Source organism: Terrapene carolina, unplaced genomic scaffold (genome assembly GCF_002925995.2).
Source record: "Terrapene carolina triunguis isolate 2854851 unplaced genomic scaffold, T_m_triunguis-2.0 Scaffold629, whole genome shotgun sequence".
NCBI classification, from domain to species: domain Eukaryota; kingdom Metazoa; phylum Chordata; order Testudines; family Emydidae; genus Terrapene; species Terrapene triunguis.
In genome coordinates this window covers 4,993,625-5,013,154 of record NW_020664980.1, presented here as the reverse complement: position 1 = coordinate 5,013,154, position 19,530 = coordinate 4,993,625, and the positions used below count along the sequence as shown (strand labels likewise).

General features: G+C 40.9%; 1 protein-coding gene across 2 annotated transcripts in view; it reads right to left on the bottom strand.

The window, feature by feature from the left end:
* Positions 1–19,530, bottom strand: part of SHROOM1 (shroom family member 1) — a 72,414-nt gene that overhangs the window by 47,640 nt on the left and 5,244 nt on the right. For both annotated transcript variants that reach the window (XM_024209036.3, XM_024209038.3), the window contains exon 2: positions 13,651–13,821. The gene's annotated coding sequence lies outside the window, so the exon portion shown is untranslated. The remainder of the gene's footprint in view (positions 1–13,650; positions 13,822–19,530) is intronic.

The following is a 19,530-nucleotide window of genomic DNA, read 5'->3' as shown; positions in this document are numbered from 1 at the left end:
GTACACGTTAAGAGCAATGAATAAACATTATCTAATTAATCACATTTAGTGCCTAATGGAAACTAATGGCTTACTAACAGCCTCACTGTTTTGACAACTACCCCTTTCCAAAGTCTCTCTTTCTTCAGTGTATTTCATCCAGTTGTTAAACACCATTATAAATGTACTTGGACAAGAAACTAGTGTAATTATCCAATGTCCTCTGAACATTCAGTAGAGAAAGAAAACAAAACAACCAAATCCAAACCCAGACACACACACAAATATTACAATAGAATGGTACCTCAGTACAATACTTATCAGAGGAATGTATTTTCCCACATCCCTCAGTTCTGTAAACTTCATAATCATTTATACCTAATCTCTTGCTACACATTGCTATCACTGGTTTCCAAAAGAGTAAATGAAACAAAGTGTTCCACTAGTTAAATCTAGTATGAGCATATCAATTAGATATGACAATGCAGGTTTAATAACAGGTCGTAAATAACAACTCTACAGCACCGGCTATCACTGAAAACCAGGATGAGACAGACAGAACAGAAAAGTAAAAAATAAAATTAAATAAAAGTTTTAAAATGTGGGGGTTGGGGGACAGAGATCTCTGTGACTGAAATGTAGGTATGTTGCAATGTAATTTTGGAGCTTCACTGGAGACATGCAATAATAAGGGCGACTGCATAAGTTAGCTAAAGCCTAGTCAGTTGGCCTTGCCTTGCTTCCTAGAACATGAAAGTTTTTCAGTAGATGGAGTAGGAGAAGTCTCATTCATCCAGTCATGTGGTTTACAAATTAATCTCAGAGGCAACCCAAGACATTTCACTCCCAGTAATACTTTACACTGCTGTAGCAGCTTCTATCCAAGCATCTGAAAGGACTTTACAACCATTAATCTAGCCTCACAATACCCTGTGAGATCAGCTATTATTATCCCTATTTTAGAGATTGGGAAACTCAGGCACCGAGAGAGTAATCCCCAAGATCGCACAGCAAATCAGTGGGCAGACATGAGAAAACAACTCAGGTGTCATCACTGCATAACCAACTTATGAAATGGAAAACATCACCCTCTGCCTGACATTTCAATGTCAAGACTTTGCAAGATAAGAAGCCCTCACTACTTTTTTTTTAAACGTTTTTATGTACATTTTCAAAATTCTTCCTCTCCAAATGTACCAAGTTATTTCTGAGGAACTTGCATTCACCTTTATTTTTCCAGCTGCTCAAACACTACAAAGGGGAATTCTCAGATAGTTTCAACTATAACCAATGTTTCCTGGAGCTGGATTTTCTATGAGCGGAATTCCCCTTGTGCGCCAGTGCAGGGACTAGGGGGCAGACAAATTGCACGTCCCTTATCCAGAACCTGCCCTAATTTATAGGTCAGTTCTCATTGCTCCTTGCAGCAACTAGGCAATAGCTGAGGCATAGGAATTCCCCCAGCCACATTTCCTCCTGCCCCCAGCACATCTCTTGAGGCAGTGGTTCCTGGGGAGGTTGCAAAACCAGCTTAGTGCTTACCAGAGAGGCTACTTATGCTGGGGTTATTCCCCAGAGGGGCTTTATAGCTGCACTGCAGCCTGACTGCAAGGACACAGCTAGCTACAAAGGTGCTGTAGGGCACTGATGTATTGGTCTCCATACAAAACTAAGTGTTTTTAACCCACAGTGTAATCAGCCCTTGTGGGTTCCCTTGGGTATGGCCTCTATGTTTAACCTGTTTTATAGAAAGTTTCAAAAAAGTACTCATATGCCTCCAGCTGCCAGACCGTCTCTTCACTATTTATCATGTACCTGGATTCCCTTTACCATGCAAATAAATGCATATTCTCAGATTTAGGCCCAGCCCTGCAGTCATGAGATGACCCCCAGTAATAAAAACCTGCAAGCAGAGCTCCTGCGTCTGTACTAGATTGAGCAACATAAGAGCTAAAAATGCCCTATTAGATCATCTTTCTCCACCTTGTGCGCAGGATTGTTCCCCACAGTCTTGGGTTCATGGAACAGTGATGGTTTCAACAACTCTGACGTTTAATTTTTTCTGGTAAATTTCATTCTAGCCTTGTGAATCTAGTCCAATCATTTGTCATTGTCACATGTTTTCCAGTGAAAAAGGTCAAGACTCTTGTCATCAACAGCTTCTGCCCCCAAGTGGGTGATGCTTCCTGTGATTACATGCCCCTAAAGTCAGCCTTGCTCTTGAGGCAAAACACTTCAAAACATGGTTTTTATAGTTTCCAAAGAGCCCCAGCAAAGCTCTCTTTGAATGGTAGCAAATGGATTCTGGCAGCAGGTATACTGGAGCAGAGAGCCAAGTTACGCCTCAATGTGGATAAGGTACTTCTACAGAAAACACAGTTTCCTTTTCCCTTTTGCCATTCTCCCCACTCTGTCCTTCTGTTGCAATGTCTCTGTAATTACCCCCATTACTCTGTTCTTCCTGGGGTAGCGTCACAGGGGCCCCCAAACCTTTTCACTTTACGATCTCACAGAACCACCACTTTCTCTCACAGACTATGAAGGAATCTCTTAGGCTCTGGATCAGCTGAATCTTCACTCTGCCCAGATTCACAGCAAATGAGACACTGGGCAACATGGAGTAACTGGAGCTCCACTTTCTGTTATTCAGTGTCTGCACAAAACAGATAGGGATGTACATATCATAGTGATTGATGCATTCTAAATAGAGAGATTAGACAAGATGGAGCCATCCAAAATACTCATACACACACTACACTGGTATCTGATTGACCTGCCTTTGGTGAATAATGGACTGAATTAACCCTCTCAGGCTTTGAACCTTTGGTTCCAGGGAATCTAGATTGTTCAAATGTTATAACCTCCAGTCTTTCACTGCAAAATACCGAGGTAACACATTATGGTCACAGTCCAGCTTTGGAAAAGATCTGAAAGACTGTGGCTGAGAAATTCTAAAAACAGGACCCAACACACCTTTCAATGGGCTTCAGATAGGTGTCAGGGAAGTAGCTTCCTACACTGTCATGTGACTTGGATGTTTCATATCAGCAGGACAGCACTATGCAGTTTACAGAGATTAAATACCATCCAGCTTCTGAAGCCATTTTCTTCTGTGATTTGTCTGCTCAACAAGTGGAAACTGTTCTTTGATTGATTACCTTCCACCATGCTCAGTGTTGGTGCTGCATTGGAAAGGCAAGGAAAGCAAACAGCAACCACAGATATTTCTTTATCTTGCTAGTCAATTATTAATTAGAGTTTCATTTTTGGCCATCCATTTGACCAGTGATCATGACTCCTGCACTATTTGTTGCTTTGCTGTGGGAACAGAACTGAAAACTTCCATGAATCTGGGAACGCATCAGAAGAAGCAGGTGGAAGCGACACTCATCAGGAGCTAGTATGCAGAGGTCCTATTTGTTTCCCATAGAAATGTAATTACTCCCCGTGGTGTGGTGTTCAGGCCCTTTGTCACTCCAGAGAGAGGACCCTGAAGATCTACCACCCTTGTCCCATGGTTTTCCTAGGAGGAGGCTGCACCAAGCCAGCCAACAGTTTTGGGTTTCAGGAATCTTTTTCCAAGGCAGGGTTCAAAGGCAGCCATGGGAAGCATTACTAGCTGAGAGTTAATTAAATGCAATTGAAAGTATTTCATCTCAGCTCCTTAAAAGAAGAATGTGCTACTCTCTGGGATGAGAGGTGGGGAGGAAGGGCAAGGGACTGTACATATGTCAGCACAGGATGCTCTGGGGAAACATAATAGCTACCCTCTATGGTTTGCCTTTTTTTTTTTTTTTTAATGTTTACTGTTTGTAAAGTTGTATGGAAGGAATGCAGTTAGAAGCTTGATTAAATCAGAACTCCTGCAGTAAAACCCTAATTTTCCACAGCCAGTGCATACATTCACTCAAGAGATATACAAAAGAAAAACAATTCCAGTCCAGCACTATATTACACAATATAGACTCCTACTCTAACAGGATGAAAATGTCAGACTTTTAGGTAGAGGCCATCCATAAAATAACCCAAAATAGCCAATCCAAGAACACTATCACTCCTACTTGAACTGCCAAATGGTTAATTACAGAACCTCCTGGGCAATAAGGCTCAAATTGTGAAAAGCACTAATTCCAGGGAAAACTGGAAAAGCTTTTAAAGCATCCTTTAAATGTTCACCCCCTTTGTGGCTAGATTTAATTTTTTATAAAAGACGCCCTGGAGCAATCCTGGTCTTGTTTTGAAACTGACTTCACCACATTCTCTGAGCAGGCGATGGTGAAGTCACTACAGTAAAGACTGAGAACACTGTTTATAGTTTAGTGAAGAGAAAAAGCAGGCAGAGGATGTGGGTTATTTTGATAAGTAAATCGTGCTGACCTCTGAAACTGCTTGTCTGTCGAGTGTAAAGGGCATATAGGAACTTCCTGATTACAGCCCTGGGTTTGTTAATTTGAGATTTTTCTGGAAGCAGCAATTCAGGCTCTTTTAAAAAAATAAAATAAGTCACAAACTACCATAAATCTGTCTCCAAACAGCCACAATTTATTACCAGTAATTTTCAAGCACCTACAACAGAGATGACTGACTCGTCAAAGTTTTGCAGACACAAAGACCCAGATCCTCAAAGCTATTTAGCTGCCTAACTCCCACTGAAATCAATGAGAGTTAGATGCCTACATACCTTTGAGATCTGGGTGAAAGGCCTATCCTACTCCCGGACCTACCTGACTAAAGAAGGAATAATATACCCAACAACCAAAGCTGGAAAACACGGAAGTGGAGCTCATCATTTTTAAGAGTGTTAAAATCTCTCTTCTGAAGGCTTTTCAGGAGTATGCACCGACTGAGTCTATGGATAGATCAGTAGTCTGGCACCATGTTGGGTCTTGGGAGAGTTGGGTTCAATTCTCTGTCCTGCCACGAGCTTCTAGGTGCCCTTCAGTATGTCACTTATGGCCAGATTTTTACAGCTATTTCGGTGCTTTTCTTCCAGCACCAGGGATGAAGAACAGCCGCTATGAATGGAACAAACGGGAGCTCTGGTCATAGATTCCAGTTTGTTCAGCGCCTGATCTGAGCAGGAAGGCTCTGAGGGTGGACGAAGAGCCGCCTCCATGGAAAGGAACTTGAGTCTGGCTGCTCTGTCCTTTTTGGGATGGGGCTTAAAACCCCCTATGAAGGTGACATCTGTCACTAACACGTGATTCCCCCAGGCATTTAAGACAGGAAGGGTGCAGCTCACTCACAGGCATAAGTCTGCTGCAAGAGAGACAAGACTTGAAACCTGGAGACCAAGGCACAAACTGGCACCCAGTTGGGAACTGGGGAAACCAAAGTCTTAAAAACTAAAACCTAACTTTCTAAATATAGCTTTACATGCTCTAAACTAGGCAAAAATGGGTGCTATATATAAGAGGAAGGAGGAAAGGACTTGCAAAAACACAGGCTCCAACAATCATCACAGGGAGTAAGAAGGAACTGAGGGGGCTCAGTGAAAGCTCCGCCCCTTATACCTCCGCACAGTAGTGTGAGGCAGCAGAGGGTGCTCATGCCACCCTGACAGATGCTGCTGAGGGGAAAAAAATATCCAACAACTATGCACAGGATGTGCACACACCTACAGTGGAATGGACATGGGCAATGACTCGGAGAGGAACAGAATTTCCTACCCCTGGTTGAAGCTCTGGGGAGGATAGCAGTGCAAACGGTGCAACAGCTGGCCCTCCTGTGCAGAATCCTGTCATTTGTACCTGTGCACCGGTGGGATGAATAAAGCCAAGTCTTGCCACTAAACACAATGGTAGCATTTGCCAATTACAGAATGATTCCAATATGTAGACCAAAAAAGAAATACCTGAAATTTTTTCAAAAAACATTGCCTATAGGGCTGTCGATTAATCACAATTAACTCATGTGACTAACTCAAAAAAATGAATTGCAATTAAAAATGTAATCGCAGTTTTAATCACACTGTTAAACAATAGAATACCAATTGAAATTTATTAAATGTTTTTGGATGTTTTTCTACATTTTCAAATATATTGATTTCAATTATTATACAGAATACAAAGTGTACAGTGCTCACTTTATTATTTTTGATTACAAATATTTGCACTGTAAAAATGATAAACAAAAGAAATTTTGTTTTTTCAATTCACCTAATACAAGTACTGTAGTGCAATCTCTTTATTGTGAAAGTGTAACTTAAAAAAAAAAAGCTACGTTTGTGTTACATAACTGCACTCAAAAACAAACAATGCAAAACTTTAGCGCCTACAAGTCCACTCAGTTCTACTTCTCGTTCAGCCAATCACTAAGACAAACAAGTTTGTTTACATTTACGGGAAATAATGCTGCCCACTTCTTATTTACAATGTCACCAGAAAGTGAGAACAGGTGTTCACATGGGACTTTTGTAGCTGGCACTGCAAGGTATTTACGTGCCAGATATGCTAAACATTCGTATGCCCCTTCATGCTTCAACCACCATTCCAGAGGACATGCTTCCATACTGATGACGCTCATTAAAAAAAAATGCGTTAATTGAATTTGTGACTGAACTACTTGGGGATGAACTGTATGTCTCCAGCTCTATTTTACTCACATTCTACCATATATTTCATGTTAGACTAGTCTCAGATGACAACTCAGCACATGTTGTTCATTTTAACATTGCTGCAGATTTGACAAAACACAAAGAAGGTACCAATGTGTGATTTCTAAAGTTAGCTACAGCACTCGACCCAAGATTTAAGAATCTGAAGTGCCGTCCAAAATTTGAGAGGGATGAGATGTGGAGCATGTTTTCAGAAGTCTTAAAAGAGCAACACTCTGATGCGGAAACTACAGAACCCAAACCACCAAAAAAGAAAATCAACCTTTTGCTGCTGGCATCTGACTCAGATAATGAAAATGAACCCACTGCTTTGGATTGTTATTGAGCAGAATCCGTCTTCAGCATGAACACATGTCCTCTGGAATGGAGTTGAAGCCTGAAGGGACATATGAATCTTTAGTGCATCTGGCATGTAAATATCTTGCAACACTGGCTACAACAGGTCCATGCGAACAGGGCTGGCTCTAGGTTTTTTGCCGCCCCAAGCAAAAACATTGTTGGCCGCCCACCCACCCCACCCCTGGGCTCTTCCCCCTACCCCACCTGCACCCCCTGCCGCCCCAGCGCTGGGCTCTCTCCCCCACCCCACCTGCACCCCCTGCCGCCCCAGCCCTGGGCTCCCCCCCACCAGCGCTGACTCTGCCCGCTCCCCCCTCGCCTCCAGCCAGTCTTTTTATTTGCCTTAGGGTTTCTGTCCCTTTAGAGTGCACTCGCTTCACGTTTAAGTTTTTCTCTATGATCATGACAGCTAAAAATTAGATTTTTTTTAAATGAAAGCCAAGATACTCAGGCAATCTTTTCATTCCTGCAGCTCAGGCTTTAAGAAACAACACATGAAATATCACAAAGTTCGTAATAAAAATTGCAAGAGCTGGCAACAGTGCATGCTTACTTTGTGAACTCTGACAGGATCACAGCACCACAAGGTGGTATGGCAGTGTTGCACTGTTACTACAGGCCAAAAATTGCCTGTTCAGTCTACATTATAAATCTGTTACCTGAACTGTACATCTTTAGTATGTATTCTGCACTCCTACAGTGTTACTTAGAATGACACTGACCTCCATTGGTGGAAGGAGCGTAGAATCAGGGCCGGTTCCAGGCACCAGCTTAACAAGCAGGTGCTTGGGGCGGCCAAGGGAGAGGGGCGGCACCTGCGGCAATTCGGGGGCGGCAGGTCCCTCACTCCCTCTAGGAGCGAAGGACCTGCCGCTGAACTGCCGCTGCCGATCGCGGCTTTTTTTTTTTCCCCCCAATTGCCGCTGCCAATCGCGGCTTTTTTTTTTTTTTTCGCTTGGGGTGGCAGAAATGCTGGAGCCGGCCCTGCGTAGAATGTGCAATAACGGTGTACAACTGCTATATGAGATGAGATTTTGCCCACAGTACTAGCACTTTGCACTGTGAGGTAGTTCTTTATTCTATTCTTTATTTCAGTCACCTCTGTTAAGTTTTCAATAATTATAGACATGTCAGCCAAATTTTAAGTCCAAATGACTCCTAACAACGTTGAACATTTTTCCTCCTTCAACTTCAAACACAACAAACTGATTGCTACCCGGCCTGATGAAGAAGATTTTAATCAAGCATAAAGTGAAAAAGGAGCAGGTAAAAAGAATTAACAGGCCAGATGGGCACATAACAGTAGAGATTGTGAAAATAAATGAATGAAAAAGATAATCCACTAAGTACTCTAGTCAAGATTTTTTTTCATTATCCCATAACACTCAAAATCTTATGCACACCTGGCTGTGTAGCCTGCTTTAACGTATGCTCAAGAAACCAGAACTCAAAATGAGGGTAAAATGCTGCAAACACAAATACCAACCGCTACCTGTAAAAACCTTAAATCACCCATTGGGGATATTACCTTATACTGTTATTTTCATTACTTGGCACCAGCAGGGCTACAGATGGCTGCTGAGAGTGTTGGTTTCGAAAACTAGGTCAGCGGACGCACAAACGCAGAGTAAAAATAAAAAATATTTCCTATTTTTCCCCCAAGATCATCCAAACAGCAGCAGCCTGACAGGCACAGAATAACACTGCTGGAAAAGGTTTCCTAATGACAGACGTCACAGATATGGTTACACTGACTAGTAAATCAACCTAGTTAGTAGGACGGAAGATTGAAATACTGATCTCACAGACATACTTATTCTTTTCTCATTGGAATCCTTCCTACTCGAGTTAATCCCTGATCACTGTATTAGAGCAGGAGTATGTTGTAGTTATTCAGTAATTTCTACCAATGAATGTTTTTACAGGACTTTGTAGATGTATGGCAATATTAAATGCCCATTATTTTAACAAGCCTTGCAAATGCATCATGGGCCAAATCCCAAGGTTCTCACTAAGTTTTTAAATCATTCTTCACTCAGGCAAAGCTGCAAGGAGAGTTTGTCCCCATTAAAATATACTAACACAGACACAAAATCTACTCACCCGCTTTGACTGTAATGATGACCACTACAACAATAAAAAGAACAATGTTATTACAATGGTGACTAAATGCCCCACTTGAGATAGGGGCCCGATTTGCTAGCCACTGCACAATCATATAGGGATTCATTCACACTAGCTAGTGTGCTAAAAACAGTAGTAGTAGCTGGGGTAGCACTGGCAGCAGCTAGTGGTGGCATGGACTAGCTGCCCTGAGTACAGACCCACTGGGTTCAGGCAGGTTTGTACTCAGCATAGCTAGCCCATGTCACTGCTTGTCACTGCCCATGCTAGTACTACACTAATATTCTTAGCGCTCTAGCTCAATGAGAGCTAGTGCGAGTATGTACGACAGCTGAGAATTACACCTCTACCTCCAAGTGTAGACATAGCCATAGACACACACCCTGCCCCTAGACACTTTAAAGTCTAAATGTCAAAACAAAGGGTGAGCAGAGGAAGAGAGGAACGGAGAGGGGAAGTGACTTGCTCAAGGTCATACAACAGCTCAGAGCTGGGAACAGAATCCAAGTCTCTTGACTTCCAGGAGACAGCAAGGCCGCCGGGGGGGGGGGGCAAGTGTGGCAATTTGCCCCAGGCCCTGCAGGGGCCCCCACGAGAATATAGTATTCTATAATATTGCAACTTTTTTTATGGAGGGGCCCCCAAAATTGTTTTGCCCCAGGCCCCCTGAATCCTCTGGGTGGCCCTGGGAGACAGTGCTGCCTTCCTTTCCTCCCCCTAGGTGAGTATTACCCAGGCACATGTGTGTAATTGAGAATAGGAGTGTGGGTTTGCAAATGCATAGAAAGTGAATAGAAGAGTCTTTTGACCTGTAAGACCACCTAGAACTCTGGGATGAAGGCAGGGTTGCCGACTCCGCTCCTCTGGCTGGCACAATGAAACTCTTGTCAATAAGAATAAGGTTCTTATCTGTGTGAGAGACAGAACTTTCCTGGGATTGATCAGACTGTGGAATGAACTGCCCCAGGAACAAAGGACCATCACAAACCTCTCCACCTTACACTCCAAGTGCCAGGTGCATTTGTTCACGCTTCCTTCTCTAACATAATCACATAGCAAAGTGACTTAAAAAAAAAAACCTTGTTAACCAAAACACTCCACTGCATACACAATTCTTTCACTGGGGAGAGGATGAGAGAATAAGCCACAAGAGACATATGTCAGGATATGTCTGTACTGGGGCTTGAGGAGCTGCACTAGCTCTGATTGAAACAGAAGGATATAGGCAGCAGTATGGGTGATGGGAGGGGCTGGCGACCCTAAGTACAATCCTGGCCAAGACCCGTACTGGGGTGGCTAGACCGTGACACTGCTCATGCCACTTCTATTTTTAGCTTGATCAGAGCTAATGCAGGTATCTCTCCTTGAACTGGAATTTACACCTTCCAGCTCCAGTGCAGACCTACCCTCAGACACATCACTAAATGCACTACAGGAAGGCGCTCAGATACCCCGGTAATGAGCATGGTATAAAAACCTATATAGAATAGAATAGCCTGTGACAATGATTTTATGAAGTCTGCAGATAGGAATGTCCCTTTACCTCGGTTCATATTCAACAGAGTTTAAATTTGGTTTTCTAAGAGGACAGCATTTTAAAAACTGAGTTGGGTTTATCAACCAGAACATGACCACCAATTCCTTGTGTTGTTTTAAATACTTGTCTGGTACTGAAGTAGTTCATGAATCTTTAAGTCTGAACAATCAAGTCATATTTCAACGTCCCATTAGAAAATAAAAACAAACATCAAACAAGTTTCCCACATGTTCCCTTTTAAGGACGTACAACTTCTGTTCTATTGAAAGCAAAAACCTAAACACATTAATTCTTGAATAGCTTCAGCTAGAGAGGCTGCTCATTCCAAAAACTGCAGGACAGTGTTTTATACTTTAATATTAGCCCCACAGTCCTACCTTCATTGTTACAGAAGACAAAAAGTTGAAAGAACGATATTAGAAAATTTACAGCTTTAGGCTGCCTTAATTCCTGGTCTATAGGCAGTGGAGTAAATACTCACATTTGAAGATGCTGGGTAGAAGCACAAGGTTTGGGATAGTATATATTATTGAGTTTGAAGTGATTTGGTAAAACAGAAGCCACTTGATTCATCCGGTGACCAAAAGATCAAGGACATTTAACAAATTACATTTCAGATCATCTAACCTTGAAATTGTTGCAGCTCAGAAAGTATAGGGTCCCCTTAACTTTCCCATATGGTAGCCAATAAAGCCAATACTTACCCGCAATGAGACTACTGGAATATTATGTGCAATTCTGGATGTTATGTTACAAGAAAGAGGCCAATAAATTAGAGGAACTTCACAGAGCAGATCAATAGAATATTAATGGTTAGGAGGGATTGGTTTATTAGATATGATCAAAAGAATAAATTTGCCTAAATGATGACTAAAGGAAAACATAATCAAGTACAAATGTTTGAAGAGCTTAAATCCTATTAAAGAGATCAAATTGTTTAAGCTGGTCTCAGGAGTTATAACTAAAATTAGTGCCATGACATTAGGCAAAGGAAAAATTTAAGCCTAGAATGTGACAAATTCCCTTTTGAGGCAATACATCATATATGAAATATCAGGCATTACATTTCATTTGATACATACTGTGAATATGTAATCATATTCGGATAATCATAATCTGTAGGAGGAAAGTGCCCTATTCCAACCGATGTGATTTACCTTGCTATATAGATAGTTTGTATTCATGCAGCACTACCTGAAGGGAGAAAAGATGAATTTATCCTTCATAATCCACCTGATATGATGACTAAGGGCATAAAGATAGAACACTGTCTGAATGAGAGAGTTGCAGCTGTAGCTAAATGTGGACAGGAAATCAGACCAAAGTTCCCAGAGGAGGCAGATAGCTTTGAAATTATATAATTTGAGACTTGCTATAATTATTTGTTGTAATTTTTAGGAAATCTTTCATTTTTACCTTTGGCCTCCTCAGGATGCTAGCATTATGGGCCTCAACCTGCAGTGTACTAAGAGCTTCGTGTGAGGTGCTGAGACTGTCAATTCATTTTGAAGCCAATGGGAACTGACATCTCCTACTGCAGCACAGGAGACACTCAACGTTTTGCAGAATACGACTGTGTATGAGCAAGGATTTTGCAGTTCTGTGTCGCCCTGTATGAGGCAGCACCATTCAGCCAAGCTGCTTTTTTTGTGGCAGCTCTCTGCTAGTGTGCACTTCAGGGGCTCAGACCGATGGTATTGGCTCTAGTCCTCCAACAGAAGGAAAACAGATACATGCTCCTCTGTGATTTGTTTTATTTATACTGTTTCTGTACTTATAGGGCCAAGACTTTCAGAGGGAGTTGTGTTTATTATCACATATGCATACACAACTGTACACACAAATGAACACAGACAGACCATGTGGTGCTTTCTAGTTCTCAATCTCCTACACTAACTAAACAGCCTATCCTACCTAAAGTAACCACACAGAATCTCAATAGTCTTCCAAACGGAGTAGAGAAAGCCACATCTCTTGTGTCATTTAAAACTAGCCTGGGTGAAGATGCCACATGGATAAGCAAATTTCTTCTTGCAGCCTCATTAACATGCCTCAGTCCTGAACCAGTGGGACCATTGAGAGAGGTCTCCGTGGCATCCAAACCATGGCAGCAGGGATACCAAAGTAATGGCAGTTGTACTGATGATAGTAGATGTTGTGATGTGACCACTGATCCATTGGCAGTTGGATGAGACCACCAACTCGAAATGCAGTTTAGGGCTAGGTTCTGCGCCCATTGACATCTAGGATCAGGCCATTATTAGGTAAGAAGCACAGACAGAACTGCCAGCCAGCTATTGGAAGCTGTTATTGCCTTAAAGTCTGTTGCCTTCCCCTCACCATCCCACCTTCTTCTATAGATAACAGTATTATATGTCTGGGACTTAAAGGTAATAATAATTCCCATTTAGGAGAGACAATCAGGAATCATGTCTGTAGCTAAGTACTGATAAGAAACAGTACGGCAAAACTCTAATAAAACACAATCCCCAGCAAACTGCAATCCATTTGTTTCTCTTCCAGGGAAAAAAATGAAACACGTAAAACAAAAGAGGGATGTTTAGTTCCCAGGAGACAAGGACCCAGCTGAAGAGGCCCAATAACAGCTAAGGCCTGCTTTTGTCATCAGGTATGCATTCCTTTCTTTGTATACTAAAAAAAATAAATAAATAAAGAGGGCTTCTGTTGGTGTGTTGATATAGTTACACAGCAAGGGCAGAGCTCAGCTCTCTGTTTTCTCTCACAACACCCAGGCACAATGGTGTCCTTATTACAGGGAGCCTAAATAAATAATACGGCCGTCAGGCATAAGAAAGGGAAGGAGCATTACAATATTAAATTCTAAAACCAGAATGAGGGACCTTTTCCTACTGAACAAACAAGACTTAGCCCAGTATGATTTGGAAACCCATCAACTTAGACAATGGTCTGATCTAGCAGTTCTTTCAAAGGCAAAAATTCCATTGTTCCAATAGGGTTACACCAATTACCCCAACTGAGGATCCGGCCTATTTGCTTGAATCCAGGGTACTAACTAAAAGCAGAAGTTACTTACCTTATGTATGTTTTTGTTGGTGCTTCCTTGACTTCAATGGGAGTTTTGATTGTACAAAGACAGCAGTATCTGGCCCAACCTCTCTCTCTTGAACGCAGATCTGACTCATTAATCTTTTGAGGACTGCAGGCATATCTTCACATTCTGCTAAGCATTCATTTGGCTGGTATTCTGGAAAATGCCAGTTAATCATTTAAAGTTTGGAATCTCTCTGAACTTCAGAAGACATTGGGAGGGCAGAACAACATATAAATCCATTAAATTCCCCACTTGTCATCTTTGTGACCCTGACCTTTAAAATGGGATTTTATGTGTTTAACATTTATATTTTACTAGGAAGAATTTCTTTTTACTAACTAAAAATTTCACTGCCAGCCAAGTGCCTGATCCAGTAAGAGTTTTGGGTGTGGAAGAAACACAAGATTAAGTCCCAAGAAAGTTAAACACATGGATAGTAAAGTTATAAATAATATTAACTGAAAAACAAGAGACATAAGGATTTGACTTTTATGGACATTATTTCTTACATGTCCGAAATGTAAGACACATTATAATTGGTTCACTGTATTTTTAGTTTCATAACTTAATATGTCTGAGACTAATTATATTAACAAGAGAAGGAACACTACAGTTCTCTATGAGATAGATGGGGAAATTAAGGTTGAAAGCCTCACTTACTTTCTCATGTAATAACAGACATAATGACTGAAGATTTTACATCCAATTGACATGCCTGGCTAAACTTGTAAGTGTTATCAATTAAGTGGAAAGAAACAAGAAGGATTTGATCAGATTTAGTCCAATTATCTTTTGTGGAGGTTTATGCTTAATACATTTCAGGCAAAATTTCCAATGAACACTTGAAAAAAGACCTGGGATTAAAAGTGATATCCAAATAATTAATAAATGTATACATTTTGAAATGTAAAATGTGGCAAGGACATCTGTTAGCAGGAACAACTTGAGGTTTTTACATGTGCACATGGATAAATATAATAAAAATCGTACTTCGTACTTAAACAGCACTTATCTATATACCTTAGAGCACTTATATTACATAGGGAAATCTAAATTCAGAGTTATAAAATAATTTGTCCAAATGCAGACAATGAGACCGTGGTAGATCTGGGAATAGACTGCATGCCTTCTAACTCCCAATCCCATGCCCTGTCTACATTGTTTCCTCCTAGACCAGGTTACTATCTTGCATACATGTTTTGTGACAACATTTTCAGAGGTCCATTAAAAATAAGCCCAAAATCTTCAAACTCAAGAGACTTAAGACCGAGGCACTCAAATCCATATTTATTTACCTAAATAGAGGGTTTTCAGAGGTGCTGGGCAAACTCCCACTTAAATGCTATTGAAGCACTGTGAAAAGTCACACCACTTATTAGGTGCCTTAATATGGATTTAGGTGCCTAATTATATATCCTGTGTCTGTGGAAGGGCTTCCATATGTCTTCCACATTCTATGGCATGAGGTCTGCCATTTGGAATATGAGAACAGCTGGGGAGAGAGGAAGAGTTGAGGAGGAATAGATACATCATTGAATCATTCTCACCCATGTAATTCTAGGCTTGGTTATGTCTGCATCTGTCTGCTGTGTGTGATTCCTCATCCCCTGCTGGAAAACACCACATGACTGCAACAAGAGCCAGTCTGACTGAGTAGCAGATGCTACTTGTAGAAAAAACATTCTCTGGCTCAAACAGCTTATTTCATTCAAGATATTGTGCGCTATTCTCACAAGACTTTGGCCAAAACTATGGAAATCAGCATTGATATAATATACCTGGACTTCTGTAAGTCATATGACTAGGTACTGCATGACATTTTGATTAAAAGTCTAGAATGATACAAAATTAACATGGCACACATTGAATGGATTCAAAACTGGTTAATCGCTAGGTCCCAAAATGTAGTTGTAAATGGGGATTCATCACAGTGTTTCTATTGGGGTCCCACAAGAAGGAATCAGTTCTTGGTCCTACGCTTTTTAACATTTTTATCAGTGACCTGGAAGAAAACATAAAATATCACTGACGGATGGACATAAATATTGGGTGAGTGGTAAATAATGAAGAGGATGGGACACAGTTACAGAGCAATCTTGATAAACTGGCTTGGTAAACTGGGCACAAGCAAACAATTTGTGTTTTAATATATGTAAATGTAAATCATACATCTAGGAACAAAGAACGTAGGTCATTCTTACAAGATGGTGGACTCTATCCTGGATGGCGTGACTCTGAAAAAGATTTGAAGGTCATCGTGGACAATTAGCTGAACATGAGCTTCTGATGCAACAAATGGCAAGTGAGATCCTTGGATGCATAAACAGGGAAATTCTAGTAGGCAGAGAGGTTGTTTTACATCTGTTTTTGGCACTGGTGCAACTGCTGCTAGAATATTGTGTCCAATTCTGGTGTCCACTATTCAAGAAGGATGTGGATAAATAGGAGAGGGTTCAGAGAAGAGCCACGAGAATCACTGAAGGACTAGAAAACCTGCCTTATAGTGATAGACTCAAGGAAAGAAGGTTAAAAGATGACTTGATCACAGTCTACAAACACCTACATGGGGAACAAATATTTAATAATGGGCTCTTCAGTCTAGCAGAGAAAGATACAACAGGATCCATTAACTGTAAGCTGAAGCTAGACAAATTCAGACTGGATATAATGCATACATTTTTAATAGTGAGGGTTAACAACTGTTGGAACAATTTACCAGATTCATGGTGGATTCTCTATCACACACAATTTTTAAATCAAGATTTTAAAAAATAAAATAAAATGCTTAGTTTGGAAAAAAAAATGGAGATTTCCTATCTCCTAGAACTGGAAGGGACCTTGAAAGGTCATTGAGTCCAGCCCCCTGCCTTCACTAGCAGGACCAAGTACTGATTTTGCCCCAGATCCCTAAGTGGGCCCCTGAAGGATTGAACTCACAACCCTGGGTTTAGCAGGCCAATGCTCAAACCACTGAGCTATCCCTCCCCTGAAAGGAGGGCTAGCTCAAAAGGAATTATTTGTTTTGGGAAGTTCTATGGCCTGTATTATACAGAAGGTCAGACTAGATGAGCACAGTAGTCCCTTCTGGCCTTGGAGTCTATGAAACTGGGTTAAATTCAGGGCAATCATCTGTGTTGTGAACAAAAGAGATTTTTATTTGTTCTTACAAAGAAAAGACAAATATCTGTCACTCTCTTCTGGGGGGAAATGAGAGTAGTTCAGTATCCGTCGCCCCTTCTATCTTTTTCCTCTCTGCTGAGGCTGACAAAAGAAAAACCAGTTGTTATAGTGGCTTTTCCCAATCCCCGGTCCATCCAGTCTTTATTCATAAAAGTATGCTGAACACTTGGGACAAAGTTCTCCTTTCAAAACAGATTTACTGTGACAATCTTAGTACCTTTCCCAGACCTGAAGAAGAGCTCTGTGTAAGCGTGAAAGCATGTCTTTCTCACCAACAAAAGTTGGTCCAATAAAAGATATTACCTTACCCACATGTCTCTCTAAATTACATATACACACACATTTGCAAGAACAAAAAGCACACAAACTCGGGCTGTTGCCAGGGTCCATGGCAGAAGGCTACCCTGAATAGCTGACTACCCTGAAAACATGCAGAGATCTGACTCTACAGGGCCTCTAGCAAGAATCATGGAAGGTTTAATGAGGGATGGTACACATTCTTACGCAGCAATACTCACCACCCTATGGCCTCTGCACACAGACTCCCAAGCATTTGACTCCTACTCTCAGAGGAAGAAATTGCACCAGGGAACATGTTATGCAGAAGGTCAGACTAGATGATCTAATGATCCCAGCTGAATCTATGGTGGAGTTTGTAAGAGAACAGGGTGCTTGGCCTTTACAGGTTCAGATAGCAAGAATCTAATCTTTTGGATGGATGTATTTCTGCAGGCTGTTCGCAGCCGGAATTTGGACTTTTTTGGCAGCACACCTGGGCATGTTTGGCACCCATTTGGGCAGAATCACACCTGTTTTCAGAATATGGCCCATAATGTAATTTTCATTCCATGAACTCCAAAGGAAGTCCAAGCATGGAAGAAGTGCAGACATCCACCTTGTGGCTAAGAGATCTATATGTGGATCAGAGCAGAGCCTTCACATTGCAATCGAATTGTCTTACAAAGAGTCATGTAAAATAGCCTTCTTCAGTGGCAGAGAGGGATTTGAAGGAGGGAAAGTATGGACAGGTGCAAATTGAACATTTGCCATTAGCAGAAAGACCACACTATTTGTGGATTAGACAAAAACATGAATAGTATGAGCACAGCTGATCTTTAATTGGAAGGGCCCTTAAACATAAATCCCCCAGTAATGTGGAGCATGTGCATACTGCTATTGTGGGGAATTAGTAGAGACAATCTTTTAGACTCAATGAAACAAATATTCCTGATGCAAGCTGAGCTGTTAGTTTTTGAAATTCTCATTTGGCATACAGTATAGCAGAGAGTTTATGTTCTCTTGAGATATCACACAGCTGATGTTCTGAGCATGCCAAAGTGGGGTGGGTACCACATACCATAGTCTGGATGAGTCTCCTTATCAGACCAAGTGGGTATTGGCAATATTGTTTCCTTAAAAGATTTATAAAGGTGAAGAGCCAGTGAGGTCAGTTTGGAAAATTTAAAAATGGGTTGTTTCTCAGAACCCCTGTTTGTTCAGTGGGATAGTGTCAATTATGTACAAAGCAGCACAGAATCTTTAATTCTTGTTTCTTTGCAAAATACAATCTTAACTGGGTCATGCTGGCTAGTAGCATTTTAGACAGCAAAACATTGATCAGTAGCAATAAAACTGAATCAAAAACCCCTCAGATGAACACCACACACTTGGACAGCAGTCAGAAATCCAAACTCAAATTTTACAGATTAAACGTATGCTTATAATGGGCCAAGCCAGTTAGGATTTCTTGGCTTGTAACATAGTGGCTAATTTTCTTCATCTTATCGTTGTCATCTAAGGGTAGTTCTTTCAATGCTGTGGGGAGCGGAGGAGAAGGTCACATTTTAAATTAAATGTAATACAAATCTGCAACAATGGAATGCATGTGGTCAAGTTAACCTAATTTGTGTATGAGAGAAAAATAAGGTATCAGTTATATAATGCCATATGCATGGTCTTACACGGTGTGGCATACAGAATTTATATTTTCTATCTTATGATATCACCCAAGAGCATATATAGAACTTGAACTGGGGCATTATATACAAAACAGCATTTAATTTTTTTTAATTGTTTATTTGTCATTCTAGATTGATTTGGACTGAATGACAATGACAGCTTGGAACCTAAAATAGTGGGCCAGATCCAGGGCTTGTGTAAATAGATGTAATTCCATTGACTTCCAGTTTACACCCGCTGAGGATCTGGCCCAATTCTCAACATATGGAACTATTCAGTGCCAAAAATGCAAACACTTTATGGCCATAACATTACCATCCTGCTGCCAGTTAAGGATTTTCCAGACCACCAAAAAATGTGCTGATCAGGCTATTTATAAAGCACTGGACCATGTTAATTTTTTTTTTTTTTTTAAATATAAATGGCTTTTGCCACAACAAAATTAACATTTCTTTGTTCTGGTTTTGTTTTTTAAACTTTTTATTAAGGCAAAGTTACAATACAATGTTTCAATATTCAGTGTAGTATGTTCTTATTCAGGATCAAGTTATGTACAGAGAACCTGACTAAGGATTCTGGCCTGCTGGCTGGGGAGCCCTCCTCCTTGAAGTATGGCAGAAAGGATGACCACATTTCTAAATAAGTATGTAACTCTGAGGTTCTACTGGCCACCTCGGGGATGGAGGTTTTCTGTAACTCTGAAATGTCAGTAAATCTGAACAA